The following is a 14,847-nucleotide window of genomic DNA, read 5'->3' as shown; positions in this document are numbered from 1 at the left end:
TCACACAGTAGGTCTGACAGGTCGCGGAGCTTGTGAGGCTCTTTGCTTGAAAGCTTTGGAAAGTTCTGTAATCTTGTAAACAGAGAGTTTTCTATTGCTTCTGGTGAGCCATAACATTCTTCCAGTCTCGCCCAGATCATGTTCAGCCCAGCATCTGGGAATCTGATGTTAACTGCCTTTAATCTTTTTGCATGTTCACAAGACTCAGGGCCGAGCCACTTGATGAGTAGGTTAATTTCTTCGTTAGCTGTAAGACCCAAATTTCTGATGGTGCTCTGGAAAGTGGCTTTCCAGCTGAGGTAACTCTCCGGTTTGTCATCGAATTTAGTTAGCCCTCCGGTTACTAGTTGACTTTTGGCTAGGAACCTGGCAAGGTCACTGGTAGTGTTATCTGCACTGTTTGGACTTGAAAATTGCTTTGGCTGTTGACCTATGTCTCTAAGTGGTGGTCGCGTGGCTCCATCTGGTGGCTGAACGGAGTATTCGTTTATTTTTTGTTTGGCATGGAAAGGCGTGTAAACATTTGGTTGGTATGGTTCTTGAAATGTATAGTTATGTTGAAAAGTCTCTATATTTTGAGAAGGCTCATTGTTGTGACTGTGCTTATTTATATACTCACTCACTTTTTGCTCTGTAGTTGGTTGTAAGGGCAAGAAACTGAACTTGTTACTTTTCTCTGCTTCCTCGAACTGAGCTGCGGCTGTCTCCATCACCTCAGCTTTGGCCATGGCCGCGTCCGCTTCCTTCTGGAGGCTGAGCACATCAAGAGTTGCTTCTAACCTTGCTTTTTCCACTTTGATGCTCAGTTCTTTCTCTGCATAGGCTAGCCTGGCTCTGGCAGCTTGAGCTTCTGCTTGTGCGTGTGCTGCAGCCATACTGACTCGGCTTGACACTGACGACCTCAAAGATGCACCAGCTGATGAGTGAACAGTCAATTTTCCTGAATGTGTTGAGGATGTTGATGAGTGTGCTTTTGGTGAGTGAGAGGAGCGGGACTTTTGGCTTTTAACTTCTTCTTTCTCCATAGTAGTGTTTCAATACAATTGCAGATGTCGAATGTGTTTTCTTCCACCAACCGTTCACCGTGGTCCCTCGCAGAGCGATATGATTTCACTGTACTGTTTCACCCAACGTGACCTCGTGCCCTAATTGAGTGTTACAGCCAGTTAAACTCTCCCTTGCATTTGTTTCCTCCAAGGAACAGGCAGGTGTCGTATTTTGGCAGGCTTTAATGCAAAAAAGTGTGAAACTGCAACACAAAACACAGTACTCAGTAAACACAGGGCAAACAGTGTCTATACTATACAAATATAAAAGGCTAATGCTAACAAGAACTTAAACTGACTTTATTATCCTATCTGAACCTAGCGTTTATAAGATGCAACAAATTTGCACAAATTGCTGTAAGTATAGCTCCAAACATTGATATCAAACACAAAAACTTACTCATATTGTTGCTCAAAGGATCAGAAATGAGTAGATGGCATCAGATAGAAAAGAAACAACACATGATGAACTGATTGTCACTTCTGCAGCTAGTGGTTTGCTTCTGGCCTCCTACTGGCTGAATCTATTGCTACATTTGCGACTAGCGCCCTCTAGCGATCTGGCTGAACAAGATATAAAACAGTTCCAATACATAGACAGTCCAGTACAGTTTTATACTAAAGTGATTATAGTTAAAATTTAGCTGAAGACGGGTCAGAAGTCTCAGGTGGAAATCGCTGTTTAACTGTCTGCAGATTATGAAAGTTGGTGAAGTACTTATTTATGAATACTAAACGTAATAATAACAATGGATATATCAATGAATGAAAAAACAGTATTAGTTTTTAAAGTAGGTAAAGTTTGACTAAATTACTTTCTTTTTTTTTTCACAGGACAGCATCGGTCTGCTCCTCGACGCAGTCAAGACGTCTAATGAAGATGTGGCTCAAACCTGGAAGAAATCAGAGCAATGGGCAACGATCGAGCAACTCTGCAGTAAGTCACAGAATCAACATGAAAATATGTCAGTGTAGCTTAAAGGAATTAGGCTATTTTCTGATCTATGTTATAATGTTTCCTCACCACAAACAGACCTGGAGTTGTGTTTTGTTACATTCACATATGTTTAACAGACAAACCCTGCATATTTAGGCTGAGTTATTATCTCAAACTGTAAACACTCTGTTTCACCTTGTGATGTCATGTGGTGATACAGGAAGTGTTTTAAAACTCCATATGTCTTCACTAGAATCATTTGGATAATCTCAGCCCTGGAATTACCAATCTCTACTGAACTAAAACAGCTTTAGAGATGTAGACAGACTAATAATAGTTACTCAAACATGTGTGAATGAAACAAAACATAACTCCAGGTATGTTTTTGAGCAGGTAACAACATTATAACATGACTTAAAGCTCAAGAGTTAAGTCTGAAGTTGAGTTTGGCTTTAAATTTATTAGTTCAAGGACAATTACAGCTTCTCTTGTATAACAGAAAAATGTTAAATTGAAGTACCTGATTTTGTTACTTGGCTAAAAGTACAGATGCCAGGGCAAAAATACAAAAAATAAACGTATCACATGAAAAAAAACCCTCATTATGCAAAAGTATTGAAGTACCTGTTTAAAAATGCACATAAAGATTAAAATGTCACACAGATTTTCAGATCTTCAAATGTATTGATTTTGATAAAGATTTGTGCTGAATGTTGTTCAACAGAAACAATTGAATCAATTTATTTTTTCTGGTATTTTTATATTTGTTTATTTTTAACTATGAACATGTTAAACCCCTTTTTAGAAGGTTTCAAACTATAATAAAAAATATACCTCATACTTTCTACTCCACTACATTTTTGAACTGGGCCGAAAAGTAAGATACCTCCTCTCAAATGTAGTGAAGTAATTGTAAAACGTATGTAGGTATCTGTACTTTACTTAAGTACAGCATTTTACTACTTATACTTCCTTACATTCCACCACTGATCTGGGTGGGTTTCCTCTCAGTACTGAGGTTTTCTTCATCATATAATTGTAAAATAGACTAATCTTGGACAGGTTGACCCTGCATTATGGAAGGATGGATTCAAATGCAGATAAATTACCTTTTGGAGACTATAGAATGTGTTGTATACTGTTAAACACCAATAACTGTGGGTACTATTGTTGTAATTTTATGTTTTTTTCCGTATAGGCACAGTGGGTGGCCAGCCATCCAGTTCTCATGGTTACGGTGCGATGGGCGGTCCCTCAGTACCGGTCTCCGCCTCCTCCATGTGGTCCTGTCTGCACTGCACCTTCATGAACCAGCCGGGCACCGAGCACTGCGAAATGTGCAGCCTGCCGCGCAGCTAGGCCCCGCCCCCTCATAGCTAGGCCTCCTCCCAACACACACCGCCGCGGGTCATTTTGACAAACTGTACCGCCTCAAAACCTCAACTCTCCCAATCCTTCACCTGTTAAACCTGCCCAATGAATAGAGCTGGTTTAGGAAGTAAAATGTCACTCATTTCTTCTCCACTGACTTGAAATGAACTATTAAACCGTGTGAAAGCTTGATTTTGGCTTATCGGCCTCGTACGCCCTCATGACCATATAAAGAAAAAAAAAATCTGAAACTTTATAAAAAGTAAAGTTATTTTTGTTCAAATTCTGTTACTTTTTAGATTGAATATAATTGCACTATGGTCCTTAGTTGCCCCGTACCTTGTTAGCCTCTCTTGAACTTCAACTGGTAGAGGATGCACCACCTGCTTGTCTCCATGGAGATGTTATTGCTTTGCCTTGTATTTTCCACAGTATGGCATTTAACTTATCTGTCTTGCAGTTATTCAATTTATACATGTTTTTATTGGAAAAAACAACATCTTGGAAAATATGCATTTTTATTGTGAAACGGTTTGCTTTTCCATAGATCTGACCTGTATCTTGGCCTGATGGTGTAACCGGTTTGCCTCCATGGAAATGGATACGTTTAATGCCTTAATGAAACACTATGAGCAAATTAAAACATCTCCATGGAGATAAGCAGATGACAGATTTTCCACCTGAAAAGTTATGTTACATTTACACTCATAATATTCACCTTTGTGTATTTTTTTAGTTTTCTTGAAATGAACTGGTCATTTTACTTCCAAAACCAGAAGTCTCTACTCACTGTTGACCTCTAGAGTGAGAACCACATGGAAACAACTTGCCCCTCTCTTCTTTGGACAAGATTAAAAACAAAGGAATAGAGGAGTTAAGGTACCTAAATTTTGGGAATTGAGATGCATCCCATACCCACGCAGAAGCCACGCCCCTTTCCCCGCCCACTTCCTGCAGTAACATCACTTCCCATGTCAGGCCCGTCAACACAAATTTGGAGGCCCGGGGCAAGAAGCCTCACACGGGTCCCCCTCCTAATAAAATGAAAAAGGTCCAATTCTGGGCCCCTAAGTCCCTGGGGCCCAGGACAACAGACCTTTGCCCCTCCCCTCGTCGACTCTCCTGTCGACCTTCCTGCCCATATGCTCGATGACATCACACACCAGGAACGGCTGCAATGTTTTCCTCCAAATTTCTCATTTTAACATTTGAGCCTCGGCATAAAATACAGAAAATTTGAAGTTTACAATGAATATTTATATAATGGATCAAATTGTTGTTCTTGCACAAAACGTGTTCCTGTTGAGTTCTTTAAATCAGACCTATTATGTTTGTGTCTGCTCCATAAATATAATCCATAACACCTGTGGATCATTATGTTATAATTTACACATTTTAGATTACAATATTCATCTAAAACAATTTAAAAGAAACAAGTCCACTGACGTCTGCATTAGAAAACTGCGGTGCCCAGTGGGAGCTGACGTCACCATAAACGTCATCACAACAAAATGCCGTGGAGCTGTCGGCTCCTCATATGGAGCTGCCAGTCACACTAGCAAGTAGCGGATTTTTTGTTCATTTGTACCAAAATGACTATGTGACGCTGCTGAATTCTATTTGTATCATTGATTAGGAAAATAAAATGTAAGAACAAAGTGCGTACATCGTGGGCGTGTACCAGTGGCGGTGAAAACGGGGATTGATCGGCAAAATGGCGTCTTGAAAATAACATGCACTCATCACACCAAATACAACTTCAAGAGAGTAAATGAGACAAAAACAATTATAATACAGTTAAAAGCTCTGAAAAGTCCATTTTGCAGAATAGGTCTGATTTAAAGTACTTTTTGGTTAGGATTTCCTTATACTTCCTTCACCCAACTAAATCCTACAATAATTAAAAAAAACAACAAACATAAATACTAATAAAATAAATGTTTAATGGCCCTATTTTGCAACGCTACCTTATCTTGAATATAGAAATCTGTTCCCTAAAATAGTTTGTTCGTCTGATTTCTGCCTGGCAACTAACAATTAGAGTGGTTTGCTACAGGCTAACTAGCAAACTGCTATTTGTATGCTAGTCTGTATTTCAGTTTTTCTTCTATAACAAAACTACTCTTGACTAAATTGGAAAAATCAAACTTGCAAATGATTTTTAAGGCTGTTAAAATATTTCACACGTCCTTCACATTGTAGCTATGACGATTAATAGCAAAAGTAAATATGTAGCCTGTTCCTCTTTAGACAAGACGTCACTCTTGACACATTGTCTTTTAGGTGCTTTTAGACTAAACTACTGGTGCTCCTTCCCTTCTATCTGTTCTTTTTTTCCTCCTAAATTCAAACATGTTTTTCCCATTATCGTTGTTCAAAGCAGCGAGGTCAAAGGGCACGGCAGCTGCTCCACATCTGGATACAGTGTGGCCGCCATCTTAAAAATCTTTTGAAAAATATGAACGATGATGTTGATTTTGTACAGCTGCTGTTTTTGAATGGGATATTGGCAAAATAACTTTATAAATTTAGGTGAAAAAGTTGACAATTTGGCCGAAAAGGTGTCAAAGTCTAGCGATTCTCAAAACTTTTTTCATACCTCTTTAAATTTGTTTATTCGCAAGCCTTAATCTTGACCAACTTAACTTTAACCAATGGAAAAAATGTCTATCTATCATCTAATAATTGAAAAATATATGGCAATAAGTTCAATACTACAAGTTAAACCATGAATACCAGGACTACGCAAGTTCAAACCAAGTCCAACCCATCTGTACCTAAGCACTACATGAAATCACAACACAATTCAAATTTCTATATCGTTTTGCACTGACAAAATCTTACAAATAAAATAGTTTTGTGTTTGAAAAAATTTTACAGATTGATAAGAGATCAGAAGAAAGCACTTAACATTCACAGCACTTGGGGAAACGTCACTATAAAACACGTGAATGAGTAAATGTGTCACGTTTATGTCTGGACCAAAATGTACATAAGAATGATGTCAAAATGCAAGACGATCAAACGGTCCAAGCCTTAACACAAACAGAAACCATAGAAACCAAAGCACTTAAAATCCATATGGACGTTTAACCATTTTACACAGAGCCTGGTTTAGAAATATGACATCATCTTTGTAAAAAAAAAAAATCACATTAATTTAACTTTTTCAAACTGTCACTCTTTAAAAATAACACTTAATATGCATCAATTTTCCGATCTGCAAAAAACACAATAGATTTAGTTTTACTTTAAAGGCGCTTCATGTAACTTTTCTGCTTTGAGGTTGCGTCACCTGCTTGTCTGGAGATGGAGATGTTATTGCTTTGCCTGGAAGGTTCCACAGTATGGCATTCAACTTATCTGTCTTGCATGTTCTAAAAGGTTTTTAATAGCACAAAAATACCTTGAAAAACACGCGTTGTTACTTTAAGCGAGGTCGCCTCTCCACAGATCTGACCGGCTAACTTGGCCTTGTTGCATCATACGCCTGCCTCAGTAGAGACGAGTTTAATGTCATACTGTGGAACATTCCAGGCAAAGCGGTTGTATCTCCATGGAGACGAGCAGAGGGTGGACCCTTGTTCTCAGAAGTTCCACATTGCGCCTTTTAAACCGCATCTTAGTAAATCACTTGTTTGCGTCCAGACCACTGTATCGGACACTGCCCTAATGTGAATTTTCTGGGTGCGTTTGAACAGTTCACCTCTGGGGCCTGTTGTGGCGTGTTTCGGGGAGAGGGGCGTCCTCGTTCAGACTGATCTATTTATGAGGTGTGCGGTTCTTTGAGATGTTATTCCATTGAAAACATGAGGACATATTTTAGTTGTAGCTGAAATTGGTTGTTTTTTTTTGCCCAGTTTTTTGGTGTGAATTGCGAGCGTTTCTCTGATGTCATGGACAGCTTTTCCTTTTGTAATGATCTGGACGTTTGCTGAGCAAACAGTGCTCCTCCTCTTCAGCGACTGGAGCTCCACTAGGAGGCGCTGTTCACATGGATTTAAACTAAATAAAATAATAAACTATTCCTACCACACAGGGCTATGTCTGCTTTATTCTGAAGCCGAAAACTTTTTTTTATTTTTAACTGTTTAATCCACTTTCACACTTTCCTATTGGTCAGCCTCTTGAGTGACAGGCGGATTTAACCAATGGCAGTGAAGTGTCAGTTCTCAGGAAGATGCAGAAAGCCTTATGTCCTTTTAAAAGGTAATATAAAACTTCAAACTGTATAAACTTAATGTGAGGTGGACTCTAAACATTTTTTACAATTAGTTCCTTATGCTGTATACAGTAGTTTAAGTATAATACAAGTTTCCATTTTGCATTTTCTAGACTTAAATATTCAATGAGCTACATATTTTATCCATTGACAAAGTTTTTATTAAAGCTTTGAAGAAACAGCAGACCCACATTTTTTCTTTGAATGGAAACTGTGCCATGTCAGACACATAAGTTAAAAGAATAAGATCATGGCTTTAAAGTGAAGAGGTGCATCGCTGCTTAACCTGGGCTTTGATTCATAGTTTTACAATATCACAGAACGAGGTCAGAGCGTTTTAAGTATTTAGGCCTGGTTTGTATCACACAGAGCTCAGGAACGAGTGATTTATTGATGGATTTAAAGGTGATCTGGTTTCAAGAAAATATTTAACCTATTTTTATGCCTTTGAAAAAGTCCTATGCACAAGTTAGGAATGTTTTAATGCGTTTGTTGGCGTAAGTTTCAGTCATATAATAGAACTGAATCATATTTTTACTCCAATATGACTTTGGTTGCACAGCTTTGATAAGCAGAGTTTTATTGTAAAATTACCTAACATTTTGAACTTTTTCTTTTTACAGTGGTCAAGTGAAAATCAGTTTGGTTTTCCTCGGTGGGTTCCTTTACATGGTCAATAAAAATCAGATCAATTATGATTACGATGCCCAAAAGAAATCTGATCACCAAAAATAATGACATATATCTGTTAATTAGTGGACTTTTAAACTGTTGTATTTGGAAAACAAAGTACAACTAATGTTTAATATCGTTACATTTTTGTCTATCTATCCATTTTCTTCTACTTATCCAGTTTGTAGGGACGTCAGCCTAAGCAGGAACTCCCAGACTTCCCTCATTCCAGACACTTCCTGCACCTTGGGCTCCTCTAGTGGGACCCCAAGGTGTTCCCAGGCCCGCCGAGAGACATGGGCAAGGCAAGTTTGTACGCAAAGTAATTCAAAGTGCTTTACAGAATAAGAAAGGCATTAAAATCACAACAATACAACAAATCAAAACATAAATAGTCATCATAAAATTAACATTAAAAGAGAAGAGTGTGGAATAAAACCGTTTAAGTCACATGCACAGATAAACAGAACCATTTGAAGCTTGGATTTAAACATTGTCAAAGTAGAGGCCTGTCCCCTGCGTGTCCTGGGGCCTCCTCCCGGTGGGACATACCAGGAAACATCTCTCCAGGGAGCCGTCCAGGAGGCATCCGGAACAGACGTCCGAGCCTCCTCAGCCGGCTTCTTCACGTGGAGGAGCAGCGAATCTACCCCAAGCTCCTCCCGTGTGACTGAACTCCTCACTTTGTCTCTCTCCATCCTTCCCTCACTCGCTCATGATGAACAAGACCCGAGATACTTGAACTCTTCCACTTGAAGCAGAAGCTCTCCACCTTTGCCGCATTAGTTCACCCTCTTTTACATTTCATTCCTTGTCAAAACCTGCGCGTGTGTGAACGATCGGAGAGAAATCATATCAGTCACATCAGACGTCACTCTTTTTATGACATTTGAATAATCTGATAACTCCAGAAATCAGATCATGATCAGATCAGAGCAGCCAATGACAGAGTATACAGCTTCTTCTAGTATAATTCATATAGGCCTTATTACAGCTGGTCTTTGTACTTCATAGTAAAGTTTTAAAGCATATTTTGTATCATTTTGTGGGAGGGGAAGCCAAGGACCCTCCCCAAACCCTCCTCTCTGTCTGTTCGACTCCAGTGTAGCAGCTGCAGCCTGTGGACCTCCCTGGAAATAAACCACTCTGAAGATGAAGGTGGTCAAAGTTTTATTTTTGTTTTTATTTATGGTTTTTACTTCAGCTCAGAGAGAAAAGAAGTTCGTCAAACCTGTGCTGGAACAACGCCATGAAGGTCAGTCAAAGATGCTTTATGATTTTAAGTTTACAATCTTGTTTTTGAGAGTTGTTTTTTTTTTCTACTTTTTGCTGAATTGACTTGAATCAGAAATGAGTTAACAAGTTTGGTGATGATGTGTTTGCGTGGGATACAGAATACTTTTTTTTTTCTGATACTGAATGGTATGGTTCGAATACTTAACCCTCTGTTTAAAAAAAAATTAAAATAAACAAAATAAAAAGTAAAAATACAGAGAGATAATATTCTGGCATTGCAAAAAAGAAAAAAACAACAAAAAAACAAAATAAAAGACTGACAAAAAAAATGTATTTCAAAAATTTTTATATTCTTAACATTGTCATATATATTTTTAACTTTAAATAGTCTAAACATGGGTATTATGTTTTTTGAATGCCGTTGTTTCAGTTAATCGACTGTTTCTACTTTCAATTAACAAAATATTGACGAGAAAAAATATTACATTCATTTAAAGTCAGTGGTGAAATGTAACAGAGTAAAAGTAGTAATTTTAGGTACTGTACCACGTTACTACATCTGAGAGCAGATAACTCTACTTTCTACAGCACAACATTTTTGAACAGGACTCAAAAGTAATAGTATTTTTTATTATTGTCTGAGACCTGCTGAAAAGGCTGAGGGTTTATTTTTAACACGTCATTTGAGCAAACAAAAATATACAAATAAAAACGGCTGATTCAATAGTTTCCGCTCAAATCTTTATAAAAAAATCACGACATTTGAAGCTTTATAAGATCTCAAAATCTACACGACATACTTTTACTTTTTACTCTCTAAGTACATTTTTAAATAGGTACTTTAATACTTTTGCTTAAGTAGATTTTTTCACGTGATACTTTTACTTGAGTATTGTTTTTGCTCCAGTACTTTTACTTAAGTAACAAAATGGAGTACTTCTTCCACCACTGTTTAAAGTCAACATCTTCTAGGCTAGTAATTATTTGCAGTGTTGTTCAGATGTTGTTTTGCTACAGCTCAGTTTTGGATTACTTCACTGATGTTGTGCTACTTTTAACTATTTATCTGCCAAAATGTGACATAGATTCTTCCATATTCTGTTAACAGCGTGTGTACAGTTTTGGTCTATAAGTAAACTTTACAGAAATGAAAGTTTACTTATATATATTTTTTTCACTTTTGATATTTTTGTTTTACATGTTTAATGCTTGCTTTATTATGAGTAGTAAAAGTAGTAGTATTACACACTAAATATATTTTCTGTGCACAGCAGTGGGCAGTCGGGGCTGTGCTAATCTCACTTTAGTTTTGGACAATTGGAAATATGCCATCGTGACGCAAGTGAAAGATCTACTGCTCAACGACCACCGCACTGTTCTGCCCGACTACGGACGGTAAGAAGGGACAAAAAGGCTTGAGTGAAGTAGATGATAAACTGTATGTGGTTTCGACATATGTAGGATTGTTAAAGGGGAGAATATGCAGAGGAGAGGGGACAAAACGGATTGAGTGAAGTATCCATAGACTGTATAAAGAAGTATTTATATACACAGTCTATGGAAGTAGCTTATAAATTTTATGTGGTTTCAAAATGTATCATATGTCTGTATTTGAGGATGGAGGATGTAGAATTTTCATGTCAAAGGTCATATTTATGAAATATCTATGTCCCAGGTACAAGGTAGACATGTTCAAATCCAGTGGTGGGAGTACTATATTTAAGTTTAGGTTTTGTACTTAAGTCAATTTTGAAGTGGATACATTTTACTTTTACTTCACTACCTTTGAGAGCAGTATCTGTACTTTCTACTCCACTACATTTTTAACAGGACTGAGAAGTAAAAGTATTTCTTCTTATTGTCTGAGACCTACTGAAAAGTCTGAGGGTTTATTTTTAACATGTTCATAATTTGAGCAAATAATAATAATAATAATACAAATAAAACTATTGGAAAAGTGTATTCAATTGTTTCTGTTGAACAAAATTCTACACAAATCTGTATCAAACACAGTTCATTTGAAGCTTTATTAAATCTGAAAATCTGCGTGAAATGCTTTTACTTTTTACTCTTTAGGTACTTCAATACTTTTACTTAAGTAGATTTTTTTACTTGGTATCTGTACTTTTACTTAAGTAACAGAAGTGAGTACTTCTTCCAAACATGTTCAAATCACATATAGCCTTAACTTTAGCAATTACAATGCTGATTTATTCTTAGTTACAAAAACACTGATTATAATTGGTTCTGTTACTATACAGTGTTTTGTGTGTCAAGATGATTACGCCATCAGAAAGCAGAAAGAGCCTCACACGTGTTTCTCATTTGCGTTGCCAGTTTCAAAGCTGAAATCTAATTGGTTTGAACCTAAAAGCACTGAATCTTCATTACCTAAATCCCAGCACCTGCAGCCATTTAATCAGTTCCCTGTGGTGGAGAAGCTGCTCTAGCACTATGGGAATTCTGGACTTTCACATGAGACATGTCCTTAGAGAATGAGGAAAAAGTGAGTAATTTCTTGGACCACTACTTTGTACTTCTACTTGAGTAATTAGTTATTTTCAAGTAACAATATAAATTTCGGATACTTTACCCATTTCTGTTTATTTTTATTTAAGGCAAGGCAAAGCAAGTTTATTTGTATAGCACAGTAATTCAAAGTGCTTTAGATAATAAGAAAGACATTAATATCACCACCATACATACAAACAAATCAAAACATAAATAATAATCATAAAATTAACATTAAATGAGAAGAGGCAGAATAAAAGCAACTTTCAGTCATATGCACAGCTAAACAAAACCGTTTGGAGCCTGGATTTAAACATTGTCAAAATAGAGGCCTGTCTCACATCTTCAGGAAGATTGTTCCAGGTTTTAGGTTTTGATATCCTTGGTTTAGTCCCGGTTTAGTCCTGGTTTAGTCCCGACTCTGGGCACCCACAGGAGGTGAGTCCCTTAAATCCTCAGAGTGCAAGATGGTTCATATGGCACTAACATTTAACTGAAAAGATTTAATAATTGAGTTGTTTAAAATGTTGTCTTTTTCCAGTATTCAGCCTCTGTCTGATGCTCTGGGGGACCTGTACAAGGAGTTCAACGCTCTGAAGGATCGTTTGGTCGATCTCACGTCTAAGTTTCATTCTGTGGAGGGTTTCGTTGATGAGATGAGGAAGGGTCGAAAGGCGCCTCCTTCCCTCAGAGGAGACCCAATCACCTCGGGACAGTCAGAGGCCGTTCTCCCCATCGCCGACCCGGGCTACAGAAGGGGCAGGAGGACCAGAGTGGTGGTGCGCAGAATCCAGAGACCAGCAGGGGGCAGTGAGCCAGAGGGAGTTTAAGTAGACGCAATACAGATCAGTTTGAAGGAACAGTATGTAAGATATTGATTTTAAACTACATAAACATGACCTGTCTTTGTCCCAGATAGGAGGTAAACATGTTCAGATCAAATACAGCTTTTTTCTGACTTATAATGCTTATTTATTCTTTTACAAATCATTGTCCTTATATTGAGAATGACAGAAACTTGTATGTGTTCTTTATATAAAGGTTTAGGCACTGTGACCCAGGTTCAGATGTGATTGTAATACAAGTTTTAAAACTGTAAGAATGCAGGCTACATACAGTTACTTTAATGCCAGACAGTGGAACATTCAGGCAATGGAATAACATCTCCATGGAGACAAACGTTTGGTGGACCTCACAGAAAAGTTATAGTGCACCATTAATGAGGTAGGTACATTATAAAAAAATGTAGACTAAAATAAAGTGTTACCTAGCGAAATGTTTTTTGACATTATCTGTGTATGATTCAGGTTCCCATGTTGATCTGAATAAGCAGAATACATATTTTTAAGAAAGAATTTACTCTAAGTGCAGAATTCAAACACGCTTCATGCCTGGGTTACAAATGCACACTGGCAATAATCAGAGGGGGGGTAGACAAGCCAAAACTTTTACTCAAGTAAGAGTAACTGTTGGGATGTAACATCTGATTTATAATTTGAAGCAAATATCACAGAAAGGACAAAAGCTTAAATAATGCACATAATTTCATATTTCCAAAGACAAACTAAATCATATCTGAAGGAGAAGTGCAAGAAAAACAAATGTTCAAATCACTTCATATTGTCGACATAAAGCTTTGTCACTTACAGTGGGAAGAGGAATCACAACTTTTACTCGAGTACTGTTACTTAAATAAAAATATTACTCATGCAGGAGTAAAAGTATGCTGCTAGAAAAGTGCTCTGAAAAGTACAATTTCTTTAAAAAAGTTACTCAAGTAAATATAACAGACTACTCGCCTCAGTCAATATGAAAAAAGAAACATTTTAGTTTGTATTTTCAAACAATACTTTTCATGCAATGCCCATATTTTTATCTTAATCTTCTTATATTCATTTAAAAATATCAACTAACCAGTCAACACATTTAATAATAGTTTCAAAAGATAAAACAGTAAAACTTCTTTACAGTAAAATTTAACTACAGTTCACAACGTGTCAAGTTTTTTTCAAGAGTCTTATTTCCATTTTGAGGTAGGTTTTGAGGTTTTCATCAAGGACATTTTCCTCTATGGCTGCTATTGCTCGGTCTCCTCCGTCATGGTAGTATTTTAACAGTTGTTCGGCGTGTTCAATCCACACACAGTTATGACAGCCACTCATGCAACAGTGAGTGGGGGCAGGAGGGGGGCCCTGCTCTGGGGTCCAAGAGGAGGTTTTGTCTCTGTTTTTGGGTTCTGTAGAGTCCTGGGTGAGAGGTGGTGGAGGAGGAGAGGTTGGAGTCGCACATTGGGAAAGATGTGTGGGTTCAGTAGACAGTGGTGCTCTCTGAGATGTCTGCCACAGAGACAAACTGCAAAACTAGGGAACAAAAACAGTATTTTGTTAAAGGTCCTATATTACACAAAATTTACTCTTTTGAGCTTTAAGTCATGTTATGTTGTTAACTCATAAAAAATATACCTGGACCATGTTTCAGTGATCCTTTATTATTAGTCTGTCTACACCTCTAAACCTCAAAATACTCATTTTCACCTTGTGATGTCATGAAACTATAGTTTTCATGTTAACAACTCCTTTTACCTTTGGCAATTCCAGGACTGAAATTATCCAAATGATTCTAGTGAAGAACTGTATTACTACATGACATCACAAGATGGAACCAACCATTTTCTGCTTGAGAGAAGAACACAGCCTAAATATGTAGGGCTTATGCATTAAACATGTGAATGAAACAAAACAAAACTCCAGGTATATTATCATCTAGATCTCTTCCTCCATTTGCCTGATGAAAGCCTAGTGCCGAAACATTGTTTATGTCCTAATAAATCCACATTTTGCAAGTAAGACCGT

The 14,847-nt window shown here is 37.4% G+C and overlaps 1 long non-coding RNA gene across 1 annotated transcript; it reads left to right on the top strand.

The window, feature by feature from the left end:
- Positions 1-1,871: 1,871 nt before the first annotated feature.
- Positions 1,872-7,388, top strand: LOC129457151 (uncharacterized). Its single transcript, XR_008649112.1, has 2 exons — positions 1,872-1,983; positions 3,182-7,388. It is a non-coding gene; the product is annotated as an uncharacterized LOC129457151 (long non-coding RNA).
- The last annotated feature ends 7,459 nt before the right edge of the window (positions 7,389-14,847 follow it).

This window comes from Periophthalmus magnuspinnatus, chromosome 19 (genome assembly GCF_009829125.3).
Source record: "Periophthalmus magnuspinnatus isolate fPerMag1 chromosome 19, fPerMag1.2.pri, whole genome shotgun sequence".
Classification (NCBI taxonomy): domain Eukaryota; kingdom Metazoa; phylum Chordata; class Actinopteri; order Gobiiformes; family Gobiidae; genus Periophthalmus; species Periophthalmus magnuspinnatus.
This window is presented reverse-complemented; position numbering and strand designations above follow the sequence as displayed.